Source organism: Chenopodium album, chromosome 8 (genome assembly GCF_948465745.1).
Source record: "Chenopodium album chromosome 8, dcCheAlbu1.1, whole genome shotgun sequence".
NCBI lineage: Eukaryota > Viridiplantae > Streptophyta > Magnoliopsida > Caryophyllales > Amaranthaceae > Chenopodium > Chenopodium album.
Window position 1 is genome coordinate 16,141,488 of NC_137841.1, and position 19,510 is coordinate 16,160,997.

The following is a 19,510-nucleotide window of genomic DNA, read 5'->3' on the forward strand; positions in this document are numbered from 1 at the left end:
GGATTGCAATGCATCTCTTTGGAACAAATTTGGGCAAAAAAGAAACAAAGTGTTAGGGGAAAAAGTCTAAAAATAGAGTCAGGTGTATTCTTTCAATCATAACATTTGATATATAAGTGATAATGCAGTGATTCTAATTTCATTGGAAAGTAGACATCAAGAGATTTCCAACTATAGGTCACACTCCAAAATCCAATAAGAAATGCAAAAGTTATGGCCTATCGAAGTTGACAAATTTTGTTGACGCTACGCGCGCCCGATCATGCGAGCTCTGCCTGATCGAATACGAGTGCAGTTCCAGCATGAATCAAGCCTTCTCTAGGTCAAAATCTGCACAAAAACAAACTCCCACAAGCATAAGTTACATTCTCCTTACCTCCCTAAAAGAAAAATAATAGAATAAAATAAAATAAAATAAAAACACACACAAAAATAAGAAAGAACTAAACTAAAAAGCAAAATAAAGTACGGGTTTCCTCCTGCAAAGCGCTAGTTTATCAAGATCCCACTCGACCATACTCCTTATCTCAATAGGAAGAATTCAACACCTTGAGTAACTTATCAAACGCTCCTGCAAAACTTTCATTAAACACTATATAGGGCTTAATTGCAAGCACATTAATCCCTACAAATAAAAGTTTAGGAGCACATAAAGAGAACTCAAGGTAGAAGGAAAAATCAAAAGAGAAAGATGAAAATACACCACAACCTTTTAATTCCTCCGTTAACAATTTGGAATTAATAGAACGAACATGGAGGTAGTCATTGTCTTTTTCATCCAATAATGACTTGAAAATTTCACCCTTACGAATAACCTCATCATCAACAAAGGAATTTTCAACCGCCTTTTCTACAACTAATAATTTTTAAATCATCGATTCGTCAACCAATGAATTTTCAGCCACAAATTCTATAATCGATGGTTCTTCATCCTCAATAACATTCGTATTATTATAGTGTCCATAGACTTTTTCATCAAGAGCCTTCCAATAACTTTCATTAGCAACTAATCGTTTCCGGATATGAAAATATGTATACGGAAAAACTCTAAAATCATCATGAGCACGCACAAAAAACTCACTATAAGGGCATTCAGGATTTTCATGACAAAGACGATATTGACAAAGACAGTATTCATGTGCTACAAAAATCATATAAATCTTGTAGTGGCGTAAGCATGGATATTTTCAACTCATAAAAAAAATAAAAAATAAAAAAAATAATCTAGACTTTAATAATAATAAGAAATAAAAATAAAACCGTTTCCCCGGCAACGACGCCAAATTTTAATAGGCTAAAGTCGTTATCACCTAATCAAAAATAATTCCTAAGTCCTCTAACTATGCAGATAGGGAAGAAGGGTCGAACCACAGAGAAACAAGTTAATTTATTCCTAATTAATTAAGAGTAATATAAATTATCAAGTAACCAATTTGTTGTTATAAAAAGAAACTATACTACGGAGATCAAGTTTAAGGAGAAAATCAATAATAAGGAGAAAATCACCAATAATTAATAATCCGAGATAAAACATAACAACCAATAATTAACATTACACATATAACATGATTAACAGGCTCTCGCAATTTATTAATCAACATAGATCTAATAGCCTCTCGCAATTTACTAGATCTAAGTTCCTATTGGAAATAACATTTAATATCAAATTAACATCTGCTCGATTCATCAATTCAATATTGCTATACTTTTACAAGCAAATCACATATGCTCGATTCATAATCTGGTTGTAAAGCGTTAAAACAATTCAATAAGAAATTATCATGCAATATCAATAATCAACAATAACAAATTATCCCTTCATATTAATTATGGATTCCCCAAAACCCTAGAATTAAACTACTCACACATTATTAAATATAAACTAAACAAAGCAATTAAAGGAGACATGATAAGGATCAAAGCAAAGAAAATAAGTAATAAAGGAGAGAAGAAATAGTACGAAAAGAAAGAAATATCAAATTGTATAAACTAAGTGTTTAGAGAGAGAAACAAGAGAGAAAGTGTAGGGAATATTTCAAGCGTTACCCCTAGCTTGAACCCCACTGTGATAATACAATAAAGCATGGTGGCGTCCAAAGGGAAAGAAGATAGAGCAAAAGAGTCGCCAACAAGTTTTAGGAACTTGTAAACCGTTCACGAGGTGAAGGTTACACCCCTTAACGATCCAGGAGATCGTTAACTCTAATAGGTTTGGAACCATGACTGGTAGTTCGGGGATGAAGGTAAAATCCAACCTAAAAGAGATTGAACCTGCCCTAATAAAAGGCCTCTACTTTATTCTGATCGTATTCATGTGCGCTTTCTGACTAACATGCAATCAATAGGTTTACCCTGAACCTGTTTAATCTATGTTGGTTGAATATTAATGCACAAATAAATCTATTATTGGCGATCACTTGAATTATAATCATATTAACCCTAAACAAAATTTTTAATTTTCTTATTAAGCATGATTACAAGTACAAATTCCCTTTAAACATGCATAAAAGGTGTGATCAAGCAATAAATAATAAATATCAAGGAACATAATAATAAATAAATAATAATCATCATAATAATAATCATCATAATAATAATTATAATCATAACAATCATAATTAAAAATAATCATCATAATAATAATTATAACAATTATAATCATAAATCAAAAAAAGAATCATAATAATGTTAAAGCATAATAATAGCAAGATCCTAGGCATGATACTAACAAGATTAATAACAAACCCTAGAATGTCACTAAACAATAAAGATCAAATATATAGCCCTAACATGATATTAACATGAATATTAAGAAAGAATACAAAAGGCATCATACTTTTAATCATACTTGATATTAAAGTTACCCTAGACATGATACTAGGAAGATAAAAACGCCCTAACATGACACTAGGAATCATAATAAAAATATAAGGATGATTTCTACATCATAATATCAATTAAACAATTAAAACACTTACTTGGATGCCTCGTACCTCTTTCTAATAACAAAATACACCAATTAGTAACTTCAAGGAAAATAATAAACAAACAATTAAATTAAATAATAATTAAAATAGGGATTTAGGACCAAACCCTTAGAAATTAAAACATTTCACGTCTAGGGCGAAGGCAACTTCGAATAATGCTAGGTGTGTTTAGGTCTTGTGAGTGCGGAATTTTGTATGAAGGGGTAGGTTTAGAAAAGAGAGAGAAAGAATTTTCTAGCTTAAAGAGAATAAGAATTAGAGAAAATAAGAATTGATGATTCTAGATGAGAATTGGGTCTTGTAGATGATTGAAAACGGAGTTTTTAGGAGGCTATTTATAGAGAAAATCAGCCAAAAAGATAGAAAAATAAATCAGAGTTCAGACGTATAAAAAAAGAAGTTAGCGCCAGGCGCTAATCTATTTTTTTTATGCGTTTTCTAAATTCAGATAAAATTTGGCCGTACAGGAGGATAAAATCGTATTTTCCTAAAAAAATATTCTTTTATTCTGATTAAAACTCTAAAAAGTCAACAAAAGTCAATTTATCAATGCTAATTAAATTAGGAATGAAAAGAAGCTTCTAGAAGAATATAGAACACTAAAACCATTCCTAATTGCATTAGGAATGATAAATCCATATTAGGCCCTCCCCTAGATCATTGGGCCGCATATAAGGTTCAAACCAGGCCCAGTTTAGTAATTTGGCCATAACTTCCTCATTATTCATTGGAATCGGGCTTATAATATATCGTTGGAAAGCTCTTTTCAAATCCTATCCAACTACACTATTAATGGACCCATATCATGGACCAACCAAACTGGATTTGCTGTTTTCTTAAAATAGATTTTCAAAAACAGAGAGAAGAGAAAAGAAATTAAAACTGTCCGCAACACTAGACTTTCCACACTTTCACTTCATTCGATTATGATTCAACGTGAAAGGTACTCATCACCGGGTTTGGTTTTGGGGAGACACAAATGGGTGTCTACAGAAGCCCCCACTTTGACTAAGTTTGGAGAAACGCAAGTTTTGAAAACGAAAGTCAAATTATTGATAGAGACGGAGAATGATTTGGAACGTTATGCGATTCTAAATCATTCTTGTAGCGCCGATACCTGGAAAACTAGCATTAGTTAAAACAGATAAAAGAGTTAAGAAACGCGTATCTTGCACCGTCGAGTACACGTTACTAGAGGTAAGCGATTTGTTGCTGCATTTGTTGTTGTGACAACCTTCCACAATCTAGGGAATGCCATCTTGTTGCTTGTTTTGACGATCTTCCGCAATCTAGGGAACGCCGTCAATCAATGTTGCTACATCTCGAGCCTTTTCCTTGAATCATTAGGACAACCTTTCCAATCATAGCAAAAGTCGTCGAAGACCGCCTCATCACGAACCGTCCTTCTCAAATCTTGGCGACAACCTACACAATCTTAGCGAATATCGTCGAAGACCGCCGATCTCGTGCTATCTTCTCAAATCTTGGTGATAACCTCCACAATCTTAGCGAATGCCGTCGAAGACCGCCCATCTCGTGCTATCTTCTCAAATCTTGGTGACAACCTCCCCAATCTTAGCGAATGCCGTCGAAGACCGCCAATCTTGTGCTATCTTCTCAAATCTTGGGTGACAACTTCCACAATCTTAGCGAACGCTGTCGAAAATAACTTTACTTGAAGTCATCCTCTGTTTTTGCGATAATATTCCAAAGAAAATCACCGAAGAACAACGCTTGTCGATCTTTAAAGCTCGCTTGAACTTTGCTTTAGCCGGTGCGTCGGCACTTCTGCCGCTTGTAAACCAGTATGTCGGTGTCTTGGATTGTGAACCTGTATGTCGGTGCTTCTAAACCAGTATGTCGGTGCCTTTGCGATGCCAATGTTTAGGCGCTTTAAGCTAAGTAAGGGGATCTTTCGTCAGGTCGATCACTTATTTGCGGTTGTAAAAAAATCGACTACTTAATCATGTCAAATTGCTTATAGGGGCTAACTAGCGTACCAAGGAACCCGAAATCGCTGTTCTGAGAGGCTTTGAGCTCAGTCGCTGCTGAAATATCTCTGACGCCAAGAATTGGCTTTCTCGCCAGACACCAGTATCTAGCGCCAGGCGCTGAATTCTTTTGCCAGGCGCTAGATGTTTTAGTCTTGCGCTGGAGTCGGGCCTTCTCTATTCGGCTCCTACTGCCGTTGTTGCTTGGTTTTGCTCCGGACTTTGAGCTTGGTCGTTTCCTTTCAACCAAATCCACTCAAATCTTTTGTAAATTAAATTTCTTCATCTCTAATTTACTGATCAATGTAATTCCTCTTATCTTGGAGGAATCTCCTGTGTCATATTTGCGGTTTTTTCGAAAAAACCCGTGAATGTCCTCGCTTGCTAGGATGCACCTGCGTTTATATCTTTGACTATAGGACTTTGCCAATCTCTTTAACTATTTTAGGGTTGACCTAAGGCTTAGTGTTGCTTGACTCATTGACTTGTCGTGACTCAAGGTACAAACTTGACTCACTGTGATTGACTGACTCAAGGTTGACTCGACTCAAAGCGTTTGATACATGTGTTAGACTCAATTCAAGGTGATATGACACGACATGACTCGACGTGTACATGAATCGTGTGTGCATCGTAATGTGATCGTGGGACTCGAAAATGCAAAAAAGCAAAAAGTTTCCGTCACTTTTGCGGAGGGTACCGACTTTCTCCCGAAAAAGAAAGACACGAAAAAGAATCGAAGTGAAGTTTTTGAAGGTGCATGTTGAATGAGCTTAGTCAAATGTTGTTTCTCACAGTACAAGGGTTGTAATATCTTAGACTATCCTAGTTGACTCGATAATTAAAGTATTTAGGTAACTTAGGCGCGGAGGCTAAGCACTTCATACTTCGATGCAATGATGATTATGATTGATGAGTGATTTTGATATGACAATACATGCTTCAACGTTGTGTTAAGATTTCATGACATAGGGTTCCTAAGGGAAAGTAAATTTGGTCATGTATCTATGCAGTGTGTGAAAGTGACACTAAAGTTAAGCCGCAAGGGCTAAGTGTGTGGAAAGATATTATTTTTTTAAAAGAGTAAAATGGTGGTGACTCTTAGGCTTGGTAAGATAATGATGTAGGGATCAAGTCCCCAAGTCTAGTTATACATGAATAGGGATGAGCATTGGAAATCCCTTGATATGACCATGATGTGTTAATGTGAATGTGAATATGAATGCATGTTTATTACGGCCGCACGTCGATGTGAGGTTGCCTACGTATCTGTTAGGAATCAGGCTGAACGTAGCTCTAGCCGAACCTCGCACAGGTGTTTGTAAACCTCAAAAATGTCTTTTTAAGGGTTGTAACGTGGTTAGGCTAAAGGTTGAAGAAGAAGGGGATAAAAGGCTCAAGACCCTAGATAAGCCCCCAAGGTGTGCAACTTTGCTTTTGGAATATTTGTATTTTTATGCTTGAGGTTTAGCTCTCTTTTTTTTTTTTTGCTTTATTTAATTTATTTTTATAAGTGTGGGCGATCTCGATCATGCAGTCTATCACTCACTTGGCATTCATGTTTCTCAAGCACGGTACCGAGCACTCGATAAGAGACGCAATATGAGACGTGTTCATATCAAAGACATTTTCATATCAAAGACATTGGAACACTTTCCCTTTAGTACACTTTTATTTATTTTATTTCTATTGATTTTTATTTTTTTTTAAATCACTGAAGCTTTTTGTAATTTCATAAGTTACACACCATCCCATCCCAAAGTTAGGTAGATATGTGTTGAAAAATGAATGGTCTATCGTTAGACGAGGCTCAAAGTTGTGTATCAAGAAAGGATTGTATATTAGAAAGGGCGAAAGGTATGATATGGCTACAAGAGGTGCCTCAAATCATCAGTATACCTTGTACTTAATTTGACATGGATTTTTTTTTTTAATGCAATGTAATGAAATGATCATATGCAAGAAAATAAATGCTCATTTTATTAAAAGGAAAAAATAAAGAATCTACAAAATTTATCTAAGGGGAATAAAAAGGTGCCTATGCTAGACTTATTGGGGAAAGGGCAAATAAAAAAAGAAATAGAAAAAAGGTCACGAAATCTTGTCGTTGAAGCTCGCCTCTTCTCTTGTGTCGTTTGCTTTATCATCACTCGTTCTTCTTGTTAGCTGGAGGCATGGGAATCTTGTTATTATCAATCAAATGTTGGATAGCCTCCTTAAGCTTCCAACTGCTCTCAGTAGCATGACCTCTACCTTGATGGTACTTGCAGTGTTCATCTGGATTCCAAGTAGGCAATCTCTTTTCAGGTGCGGGATCTTGAATAGGTCCAATGGGAGTAATGAGTCCCTTGGCATGGAGTCGATCAAAGGCAGTATCGTAGCTCATCCCAATGGGGGTGAAGTCTTTCCTTAGTTGCTTCTTAGATCCTTGGTTATCCATGGCTAAAACTTCACTAAGATCAAAGGTACTAACATTGTTACTAGAGTGGGCGTTTTCGGAAAAAGAAGGATTGTCGTTCTTCTTTCCTTTCCAGCAATCATGGTTACTATTGTTAGCAGCTTCTTGCTTTGCGGGGTCGTCTTCAATCTCGATACCTATGTCATAGACGACTTTGAAAGTATTCAAGTTGTGTTGATATTTTAAGTGCTTTGAATACTTTTCTTGGAGATTCTTGATAAACATACTCACATACTATTTTTCGGTGGGGACCTCAATCATCTTAGCGGAAGTTTCCCTCCACTTATTGAAGAAAGAAGTAAAGCCTTCATTCTCTTTTTGTCTTAGAATTTCAAGTTGTCTATAATCAGTTTCGACTTGGATATTGCATTTATACCTATCAATGAAAGTGTTTACTATCGATTCCCAGGTAGAGGTTTTCTCTTTGTCCAGAGAGAAGAACCATTGTTGGAAAACGGTTTCAAGGGATAGAGAAAATATAGAGGGAAACACTTTCTTATCAATACCCTTAATACTCATTATTGTTTCAAAAGCTCTTAGATGAAAATAAGGGTTGTCAGTTGCCTTGAATTTCGGGATGTCGTTGGCATTGAATTTCGGCGGAAGAAGCTTCTTGTCCACCGAGACCCCTTGTGAACTAATGCCTTGAAATTTGTAGTCACTAGATAGCTTGCTCAAGCTCTCTGGCATAAGGTCCATTTGTTGTTGCTTCACAGGGTCATTGATTTTAAGAGCAAAAGCCTTCAATGCCTCAGTGACGTCAGTCAATTGACTCCTAAGTTAATTAACTTCCTCTTGAGTTGCCATTATCTTTTTAGCTTTCCTCTTTTGACGAATCGGTTTATCAAAAAGTAAGACTTGAATAAAGAGGTTGTCCTTGATTAATGGCCCTTCTCTCCTCGACCAAGTACTGTGGAAAAGGAATTTGGGGATATTCATTGTTAATTATTTGACTCAAACTCTATTCAACATGCAATGGATGGAGGAAGTGAAGAAAGATGATGTAGATGGAGGGATATGAAGAATTAGGAATGGAATGTACCCCAACTCAAATGACGGAAAAAAAACCGACTCATGCATGAACCTAAGACATGGTCATGGTGTGAAAAGAGTATGTACAAAGTGTGTGTTAAGACTAGTGAGTGTAGGTGACATGTTAAGACTCGTGTCATGACCATGTGGCTAGACTATGTGACTAGATTCAATTAATGACTTGATACGGTATTATTAACAGTAAAAATTAACTGAATCGACTAGAAAACTGTTCAACTAGACATAAGGTGATGACTCGAGCAACAAACCGAACTAACGCCAAAACGACAGGACTGGCGCCTCTCTTTTATAGTGTAGCGCCAGACGACAGCAGGCGCTACGCTCCATAGAGTGGCGCTACAGTTCAAATTTTAACGCCATTGCTGGAGCGACGATTTGAAACTGTTTTCGGTATTACCCTACAGGGGTATTCCTAAAGTCGTGCTAAGTTAATTCTAATTAAAAATTAGACTTTATTTACTCAAATTAATTAATTAATTAAGCAAAGTTCTTTTAGTCATAAATTAATTTATTTAATCTTAGAACAAGTCAACCAAACGGTTTGGAAAAACACATAGAGAATGCACAACCAAGAATGCACAATTAGTCAAGTAGACACATCATGATGCAATGAGTTTGCAACCTAACAATGGCTCTAGTTCTCTAAAGTTCGGGATATGGGTTAGTCAAAGAGGTTCCATGGTTAATTGTCCGAATGAACCGCGCGGAAGCCTAACCCTGAAGGGTTGGCGCGAGTGGATGGGACACCGCGAATTTAGAAATACTCACTTCCATGATTTGGTGAATTCAACATTCTTGGATGTACCCTTTGTTGCTCAGAGCGTTCAATCAGGTAGATGGAGCATGAATTCCCAAAGGGTTATGTCCATATGTAGAACACATATGGGTTTTAGAAAAATGAGAAAAACTCAATCAGGAAGTAGGATCGAGCAAACAGTGCTAAAAACTGGTCAAAAATAGAATGCATATTTCTGGCTCGGTATTGGAAGAACTTGGCGCCAGCAAACAGAGGCCAACGCCACTTTTTGGCTTTAGCGCCTGGCGACAGAGGTTGTCGACTGGCGCTAAAGTCAAAACGTTGGCGCTAATATTTGTTCGCTGACGCTAGTTCCTACATGCCTCAGCAGCATTCTATGCTCGATAAAATTTTCCAGTTTCACACAGCATTATTTCGATCCTAGTTGTGAAAGACATTCCTCAAATTTCCTATTTGTAAAAAACCTATGTTTTAACTCATTACGGATGGTCTTTCCAATGAGATCTTTTGTATGCATATGAAAATAATGTTAATCAAAATTACGCACATGAAATACTTAGAACTTTTCGAGTCTCATCCACTCATTCTAAATCATTGCCGATATAAATTTCAAGAATTAAAATAGAAATCCTCCCCAGCGGAGTCGCCAAAAATTGTAGGGAATATTTCAAGCGTTACCCCTAGCTTGAACCCCACTGTGATCATACACTAAAGCATGGTGGCGTCCAAAGGGAAAGAAGATAGAGCAAAAGAGTCGCCAACAAGTTTTAGGAACTTATAAACCGTTCACGAGGTGAAGGTTACACCCCTTAACGATCCAGGAGATCGTCAACTCCAATAGGTCTGGTACCATGACTGGTAGTTCGGGGATGAAGGTACAAATACAGCCTAAAAGATATTGAACCTACCCTAATAATAGGCTTCTACTTTATTCTGATCGTATTCATGTGCGCTTTCTGACTAACATGCAATCAATAGGTTTACCCTAAACCTGTTTAATCTATGTTTGTTGAATATTAATGCACAAATAAATCTATTATTGGCAATCACTTGAATTATAATCATATTAACCCTAAAAAAAATTATTAATTATCGTATTAAGCGTGATTACAAGTACAAATTCCTTTTAAACATGCATAAAAGGTGTGATCAAGCAATAAATAATAAATATCAAGCAACATAATAATAAATAAATAATAATAATTATAATAATAATTATAAGCATAACAATCATAATTAAAAATAATCATCATAACAATAATTATAACAATTATAATCATAAATTATAAAAATAATCATAATAATGTTAAAGCATAATAATAGCAAGATCCTAGACATGATACTAACAAGATTAATAACAAACCCTAGCATGTCACTAAACAATAAAGATCAAATATATAGCCCTAATATGATATTAACATGAATATTAAGAAAGAGTACAAAAGGCATCATACTTTTAATCATACTTGATATTAAAGTTACCCTAGACATGATACTAGTAAGATCAATCAAAACGCCCTAACATGACACTAGGAATCATAATAACAATCTAAGCATAATTTCTACATCATAATATCAATTAAACAATTAAAGCACTTACTTGGATGCCTCGTACCTCTTTCTAATAACAAAATACACGTGTTAGTAACTTAAAGGAAAATAATAAACAAACAATTAAATAATATAATTATTAAAATAAGGTTTTGGGACCAAACCCTCAGAAATTAAAACCTTTCACGTCTAGGGCGAAGGCAACTTCGAATAATGCTAGGTGTGTTTAGGTCGTGTGAGTGCGGAATTTTGTATGAAGGGGTAGGTTTAGAAAAGAAAGAGAAAGAAGCTTCTAGCTTAGAGAGAATAAGAATTAGAGAAAATAAGAATTCATGATTCTAGATGAGAATTGGGTCTTGTAGATGATTGAAAACGGAGTTTTTAGGAGGCTATTTATAGAGAAAATCTGCCAAAAAGATAGAAAAACAAATCAGAGTTCTGACGTTTAAAAAAAAAAGTTAGCGCCAGACGCTAACATTAGCTCCAGGCGCTAACGCTAGCGCCAGGCGCTAATAACTGGCGTTAGGCGCTAATCTATTTTTTTACGCGTTTTCTAAATTCAGATAAAATTTGGCCGTATAGGAGGATAAAATCGTATTTTCCTCAAAAACATTCTTTTATTCTGATTAAAACTCTAAAAAGTCAACAAAAGTCAATTTATCAATGCTAATTGAATTAGGAATGAAAAGAACCTTCTAGAAGAATCTAGAACACTAAAACCATTCCTAATTGCATTAGGAATGATAAATCCATATTAGGCCCTCCCCTAGATCATTGGGCCGCATATAAGGTTCAAACCGGGCCCATTTTAGTAAGTTGGCCATAACTTCCTCATTATTCTTCGGAATTGGGCTTATAATATATCGTTGGAAAGCTCTTTTCAAGCCCTATCCAACTACACTATTAACAGACCCATATCATGGAATAACCAAATTGGATTGAGTGTTTTATTAAAATAGATTTTCAAAAACAGAGAGAAGAGAAAAGAAATTAAAACTATCCGCAACACTAGACTTTCCACACTTTCACTTCATTCGATTATGATTCAACGTGAAAGGTACTCATCACTGGGTTTGGTTTTGGGGAGACACAAATGGGTGTCTACAGAAAGTAATACTAAGAGTTTAATTAAGAATAGAGAGAGAGAGAGAGAAAGAGAAAAGAAAACTAACTAAAAACTAAATTAAAACTAATGAAAATTTAAATTAAGAAAAGAACAAAACTAAAAGCTAAAACTACCTAATACTAAAACTAAAATTAAAACTAAAACTAAGAGAACTAAGCTAAGAAATTCCCCCTTCAAAACCTACGTACTACTTCCATGTTTATATGAAAAGGAGTAGAAAAAGAAATTTTCATAATGTCAAACATCTAAGCCTACTAATCCTACAACAGTTGCGTGAAATTGGAGCTAAGGCCATTAAAAGCCGTAAACCAACGTCAGCATAGATGCCCAATCAAATTGCAAGCCCAAAAGCAATCAACAAGCCTAATGTTGAAGATGTCCGCCCGACCGGGCAAGGCCTCGCCCGATCGGGCCCTCTGATCCACATGCCCAGCAGCTACAGATCTTCAAATTGGGCCTTTAGCACTTTGGCTTTTAACTTGACCTTTGTTGTTTTATGATTTGTGGCATTATCATCACTTGGATCATAATAGTAGCTCGTAAAACTTGGACTTATTCACCAATTGAGCCCTTAATCACCGAACTAAATATAATTAGCTCGACCTTAGGCTTCAAATATACGGTCATGAAATACTATCTAACTCCAACGTTTTCGTAGTGGCTTAATAAGCTCGGGAATTATCATAAATCTGCAAATTCCTTCAAAATAATATCAACTCTACAAAAACACTAGAAAAATTATATTAGTATTAAAAATAGCTCCATAGAGCTCAAATAAGCACAAATATGACCGTGAGACGGGGAATAAAAATATATATAAAATAGACTCTTCAAGATACTCGGAAATAAAGCTCATATTATTGAAATAAAAAGAAAGTACTTCAAAAGGAGAATCCTTTTTGGGATCCTCATCCTTACAACTAGAAAATAAAGACTCGGTTTTTGCCACAAGGCCTAAATTTTCATCTTCCTTAAAATCTAGACTAGACGACTCATCATCATATTCAAACATCTCTCATTCGCCTGTGGTGATCTCCATCTTGTCACCTTTTTGGTAATGCACTTGAAAGTCTTCCTCCATCTATGCTCAAAGGTTTCATTAAAAGGGGTGATCAACGAGGTTGGTTAAATTCTTGCCTATCATAGCACCCTGGAGTTGGGTGTTTTGATTGAACGATTTCGAAATCGTCATTCAAGAAGTAAAAATTGTGGAATATTTCAAATCCAGGTTTCTTGATACCTTTTAGAACTAATTGTTCAGAAAGTCATAGCATGGGTAATCTTCTCCCTCCCTTAACAAATTGACCGTTGAGGGTTTTATTGTAGGATGGTAGTAAAGAGATTATCCCTTTCTTATTATTGTCTCTAACGTGCTTTGATCTTAGCATCGTGAGACTTGAATTCTTCTTTAGTTGGCTTATATATCAATCCAAAAGAGAAGCTTTTCTTTGGGATAGTAAGTAAAAGTGATTTCTTTATTCCTATTCCCGTGATTACTCTATTCCTATTCCCAAAGGCATCCCAGGAATGTAACTACTCTTGAATAAGATGTTGTTTAGTATTCGGGTGAAATATGGATCAATCTTGAATGGTTCTTTAAGGCTTTTTGATCGTGGGTTGAGACTAGGTCGTTGAAACTAATCTTCCCTCGGCCAAACAAAATTTGTAATCACTCAACACACCCTTATAACTAGCATTGGAGTAAGTCGAGGGTCAAACCACTAGGAATGGGAGGTGAATGCTAATGCTTAAGCTAAGCTATCTCGTATTAATGTAGTAAGGTGTGTAAATTCCAAAGAAATCAAACAATCAAGAAGAAATCAAATATATCAAGCACTAGGGTTTAGGATCCACATATACTCACAATGGATACAACTAAATGGGATTGGAATTGACTAGGTCGAGTGTTGCGACGGAAAATCAATTAAGCAATCAATAGAGTATGGTAGGCTAATCTCCTAGAGGTCAAACTAGCGCCAACTACGAGAGACTCTAACTAGGAACTTTGCAAACCTACTCAATCGACAAAAGCAAGCCACAAATCAATTTTCCGTATCAATGTAAACTTACAATGCAATATAGTGCAACAATCAAAGTTAGCTACTCTTCAATTAATCACACACGTGCACTTAATCAATCAACTAATTTAATCACTACATCAACTCCATCAATTTCCCCCTATTAGCATTAATCCATTACTCGTATATGCTTCACCATTCCCCTAGCAAGAAAACTACTCACAATCCATGGAAATCAAGATTTAAACTAAGCTAAACAACAATTTCGTCATCATCATATCAATCAAACTAATTCAATCACAAATTCTATTCAAACTTGAACAATCAACAAAACAATTGAAATCATAAGCTAAAGATTGCATTAAAGTAAAAGAAATCGTTACAAACTTGCTTCAATTCAATGGAGAAATTGCATAGAATCATCAATCTTCAATCATCAATCAAGAACATCTCTCTCTACAATCTAGAGTTTCTCTCTCTACAAAATGATCTAAAATTTCTATTCTAATTCTCCTCTAAAAACTCTCGCTAAAAATAGAATGAAAATCTATATATAGTAAAACTAACAAAGAGAAATTAGTTAGATTGTCAAAAATAGACCCGTACAGGCGCGACCAACTACAAGGGGGAGCGAGGCTGCGCAAAACTGGGTATGGAACAAAGACCCAGAGAGGCGCGCCCGCTCCTGGGAACAGGGCAGCCCTCTTCACCATCATATAGATGCTCCTCGTGCGTTCCACTCGATGCTCTTGATTAACACGGGACTTGGAAGTTTCTAAACTCCATGATTGTGGGTTCAACACGAGAATTCGTGCCCCCACGGTTTGAAAGCACGACCTAAAGTCTTTAGAAACTTGCACTTCTCCATGCTTGAGCTTCAAATGGAGAACATTAGGCATCCTAATCAATGCCAAACTTGGGAAGGGGCTCGGGAATCTTTGGATAATTACCTTATTCTGAAAAATGAAAGAAAACAAGCAAATAAAAGAGACAATAACAAAATAAACCAAGAAATGCATAAAAATAGAAATTCAACTAAGAAAATGCAAACTAAAGAAATAAAGAGTAAAATTAAGGAAACGCGAAAGAAAAGAGTTATAAAATAGCATGGAATCCACCCTAAAGCGAACCAAATGAGTGCCATAAATGACACTCATCAAATTCCCCCAAGCTAAACTTTTGCTCGTCCTCGAGCAAAACAAAACAAGAAAGAATAAGGATGAAAGACTTATTCAAAAAGAAAAAGTAAGACATGAGATGGGAATATACACTAAGACTCACTATCGTAGAAATCACAGTTGTTCTTAGCTACAACAAGCCCTTTAAACCCCAAAGTTGCCTATGAGGACAAGTGAGGTCTCGTAAAGGTTTCCTAAGAGCTTAACCTCTAACTCTCCACCAACATACATGAGGCAAACCACAAAAAGTAAAGTAAAAGAAAGAAAAGCAAAATTGAAACCTTTACGAATTGGACTTTACAAAATGGCTACACTTCAAATGAATAAACATCTTTCTTAAGCAAATAGGGATATGCACGTTCCAATATATCCGAGGTTGATTGAAACATAGAATATGCTAAGCTTAGAGAACTAGTTATCATAATACACCTTCATCCCATTCGATCTTACTGCGTTCTCCCTATAGTCTCAAATCTCCCTCTAATGAGCATGTCAATAGCTCCTCGAAAAAGCCGACAAAGAACATATATTTGGGCTACTCGACGTCTTGACTTTGCATCCCCTCTCTTTAGGCTTTAACTCATAATGCCCTCCCTTGATATATGACTCAACTTCTAGGTCAAAAGTTCTTTCCCAATGGTTGTAACGTAAGGGCAAAAAGGGTAAGGGTAGGCTTAAAATTTAAAAACTTTGCGGTATTCCTAATTAATGAAACAAAGGGTGATCAAACCTTCTCCTCATAACCAAGCAATCGCCAAACAAAAACAAACTAACACCCCCAAGCTTATTCAAAGATATAACCACAAGCATATATACAAAAAGCGTAAACGCTTCTTCCCCAAGCTTAAAGGAAGCATTGTCCTCAATGCTTGAAAAGGGGAAAAGATTCACATCAAAATATTTTTGGATTTTTGCAGTTTAGCTTTTTTTTCATTATTCATGTATTCAAAGCAAATGTCCTTGCCTCTTTTAACTTTGAACGGCTTTTTCCAAATTGCATTTATTATTTCCTTGCCTTTTTTAACTTTGGATGGCTTTTTCCAATCATTCATATGCCATTATTCACAATATATACAAAAGACAAACTTGCTTACAAATAGAACCAATATCCAACCTTATATACCACAAACTCCAAGAATAAGCCCATGTGCTTCACAAAAACCAAAAATGGAACAAAAAGAAACAAAAGGCTCATAATTCTAAAGATGTGGCTTGAAAAGAAGGGAAAAGGCTCAAATGGTTAGCAAGAAGGAAAATGTAAACCCAATGAACTAAAATGAAAGAAGATTAACCTAGAAAAGAAAAATTACCACCCCGAAAAGATGCCTTTGTCCTTCCTAGATAGTTCAGTCTCGTGTTTGAGAATTATGAGTCAAGATTCAAGATTAGATCTGCAATAGTCAAGGATCCATGCCGCTCATGCAAATAAATGTTGAAGGCTTGAAAAATGATGAACCTCACATAGATGTAGCAAAAACTCACTATAAGTGTCAAATCGACTATAGGAAGCAACTACCAACATGCCACAAACAATTAGAATCTGGTTTCATGATCCTCCTAGTTCTTAAACATGCTACCTTAGCATACACCTATCCTACAACCAACCAAGTATATTCTCAAACCGTGCATACCTATACCACTTAGGAAGATATTCATTCAAAAGCAAAAATCGATTGTATATAGTCCAATTCAAAAGAAAAACAAAAAGTGACAAATAAAGCCTCAAGACATACCAAAAACCAAAATCAAGAAGAAAGAAAAAATAAAAGAAAAGAAAATAGAAAAAGAAAAACATAGATAAAAGAAGAGTAGGAAAATAAAGAAAGGACGAAAATGCAAGTATAACACGTAATTCTCAGTCAACAAACAAGTGATCAATTGACAACATCGCCAATGATCCCAAACACTCTCAGTGTTATAAGCATCCATCCTCGAACCATTCAACTTCTCCTATAACTAATCCTAAACTATGCATCCAAGAAAAGAAAAGAGATAGAGAAAAATAATAACGGTATCACCAGATTTCGAACAATGCTAATAAAAAGAAATAGGCGATAAAATCAACCATCTTTGTTGAGCTCCCAAGAAAATAGCATCATTATTAAAGCCATGTGAGTAGAAAAGTAGGATAAGAAATTATATACAAAAGAAAACGGTTAGTAACTTCAAAACAAACTACGAATCAAAACTAAAATAAGAACTAAATAACCAACTAAACACCTAACTAATCAACAAATCACTAAACTACAAAATTTGGATTATAGGGTTTGTATTTATGGGATTTGGATATTAGGGGGTTGGATTCTAGGGAGCAACACATGCATCATCATCATCAAGCAAAAATCAACACAACAACAAGATTAGGAATGAGAGAAATAGGCATGAAAGAACAACACCATCAAAGAGAGATCAAGATAGAGACCATCATACAAAGAGAAAAAAGAAAACAAGGCAAGCTTCAACAACAAATTGGCCACCGAGACAAACCCCAAAGAAAAGTAAAGTTCCCTAAAGATAATCATAGATACATCTCAACATCCCATCAATACAAAGCAAGCACGCATAAGATAAGGGATGGAGGCAAATGGCACAAAAATGAGGGAACTAGCTACCACTACCACTCGGCCAGGATCAATCATTTCCATCTGATCGAGGGTTAGATAGGTCGTTAAACTACTAACCTAATCAAATTAATCATTTATATTCCTAAACTACCCTAATACAAGTATAGGGGCATGTAAACGGTCGAACCACTAAGGATGCTCACTCATTCAACATCAATTTTAACTAATGCAAGAGTAAAAAGGGGAATGTTTTTGTTGGTTTTTGAATAAAGAGCACTAAAACTACAAATAAGCAAAGAAAATGATGGTTAAAATCAAGAGAGAACGACGTTAGGGATACGGGGGTGTCAAACATGATTAGAAAGAGGGGAACAATAATGGTTATCATGAAGAAAATGCCAAAGAACACAAGATTCTACCTAAACAATTCATTCTCATGTAATAGTCTAGGAAAATCAATGAAAAAGGTCTATACTAATAAGGATCATTCTCATGCATCCTATTAGTTACAATCAAATCAAGAGAATAAAGAAGCACAATCCATAAAATTCCACTTTAATAACTCATTCTCATGCAATCATTAAAATAGAGATGATCTTAATCTAGTTCAAATCACTTTGATGCATTTAAACTAGAAAACATCAAATAAAGTGTCACAATAATCTCAAGCTATCAAAAATCATGTCTTTCATCAATTTATAGCATGAGTTCAATCCAACCATCATCATTCATCCAATATCAACGCATATTTTCCACCCCTTTCCCCTAGCTAAGAAATTAGCCTAGAGAAGGGGATTAAACATAATATCAAAACTAGAAATAAACTCAAGTAAGAAAAAAAAAACATGATTAAAAATAATGAAATCAATAATAACTAGATGAACTAATAAGATTAATGAAAATAAACAACAATAAAGAAAATAAATAAAGCTAAAAGAAAGGATTAGAGATTACTAAAAAGAGGATTAATGAAAGATGAAAACTTGAAGTGTTTCTTGATTGAAGATTAAACTTGACCAAAGTTGAATACAATAGAGGAAACTTGAGTAATAATCCACTTTTTCTCCCTAGATTAAGCTAAAATTCAGAAATTAGAACTAAGTTAATCTAATTCTCCCAAAACGTTCTAAAACGGGACTTATATAGTCTTTACACAGCAGGCTGAAGTCTAGAAAAGGTTCGACCGAACATAGGGTAGGTTCGGTCGAACACCAGGGTAAGTTCGGTCGAACCATGGGTAGGTTCGGTCGAACCTCTCTGCTCCTGGTTCGATCGAACTTCTGGGGTTCGACCGCTTCTGCAAAATGCTGAAATCTGAAAAGTTCCTGCTTCCAAAGTTTGGTCGAACCTTGTGCAGGTTCGGTCGCACACAAGGTTCGACCTAACCTTTCAGAGAGTTCGACCACACCTCCTCTAGAACTTTCTTTCTTCAGCTCCAATTTGACTTAAGTCTTCACCTCTTTAAAGACCCCGGTTCCTACAAAACACAAGCATGGGAATCAAAGTAAAGAGTAGGCAAAATCTAGGAAAAAGGAAGATAAAAGAGAAGGGAACTAAGTGCAAGGAAAATGATGCAAACAAGCCACAAATGTAGGAAAATAGCCATTAAAATGAACCTTAATCAAGGCATAAATATCACTCATCACCATCCCCATCATAGGAAAACCCGGATGGGGGACCATAAGGATCCCATCACTCGGTGTAACTGGGTGGCCAACCATAGTGCCCCCTAAAGTTATCTTGTTGCCAAGGGGCAAGGAGAGTTAATTGCTCGGGCAAGGCAAACGGTAGTGGGTGCTCGAGGTGCACATATGGATAGTTAGGATC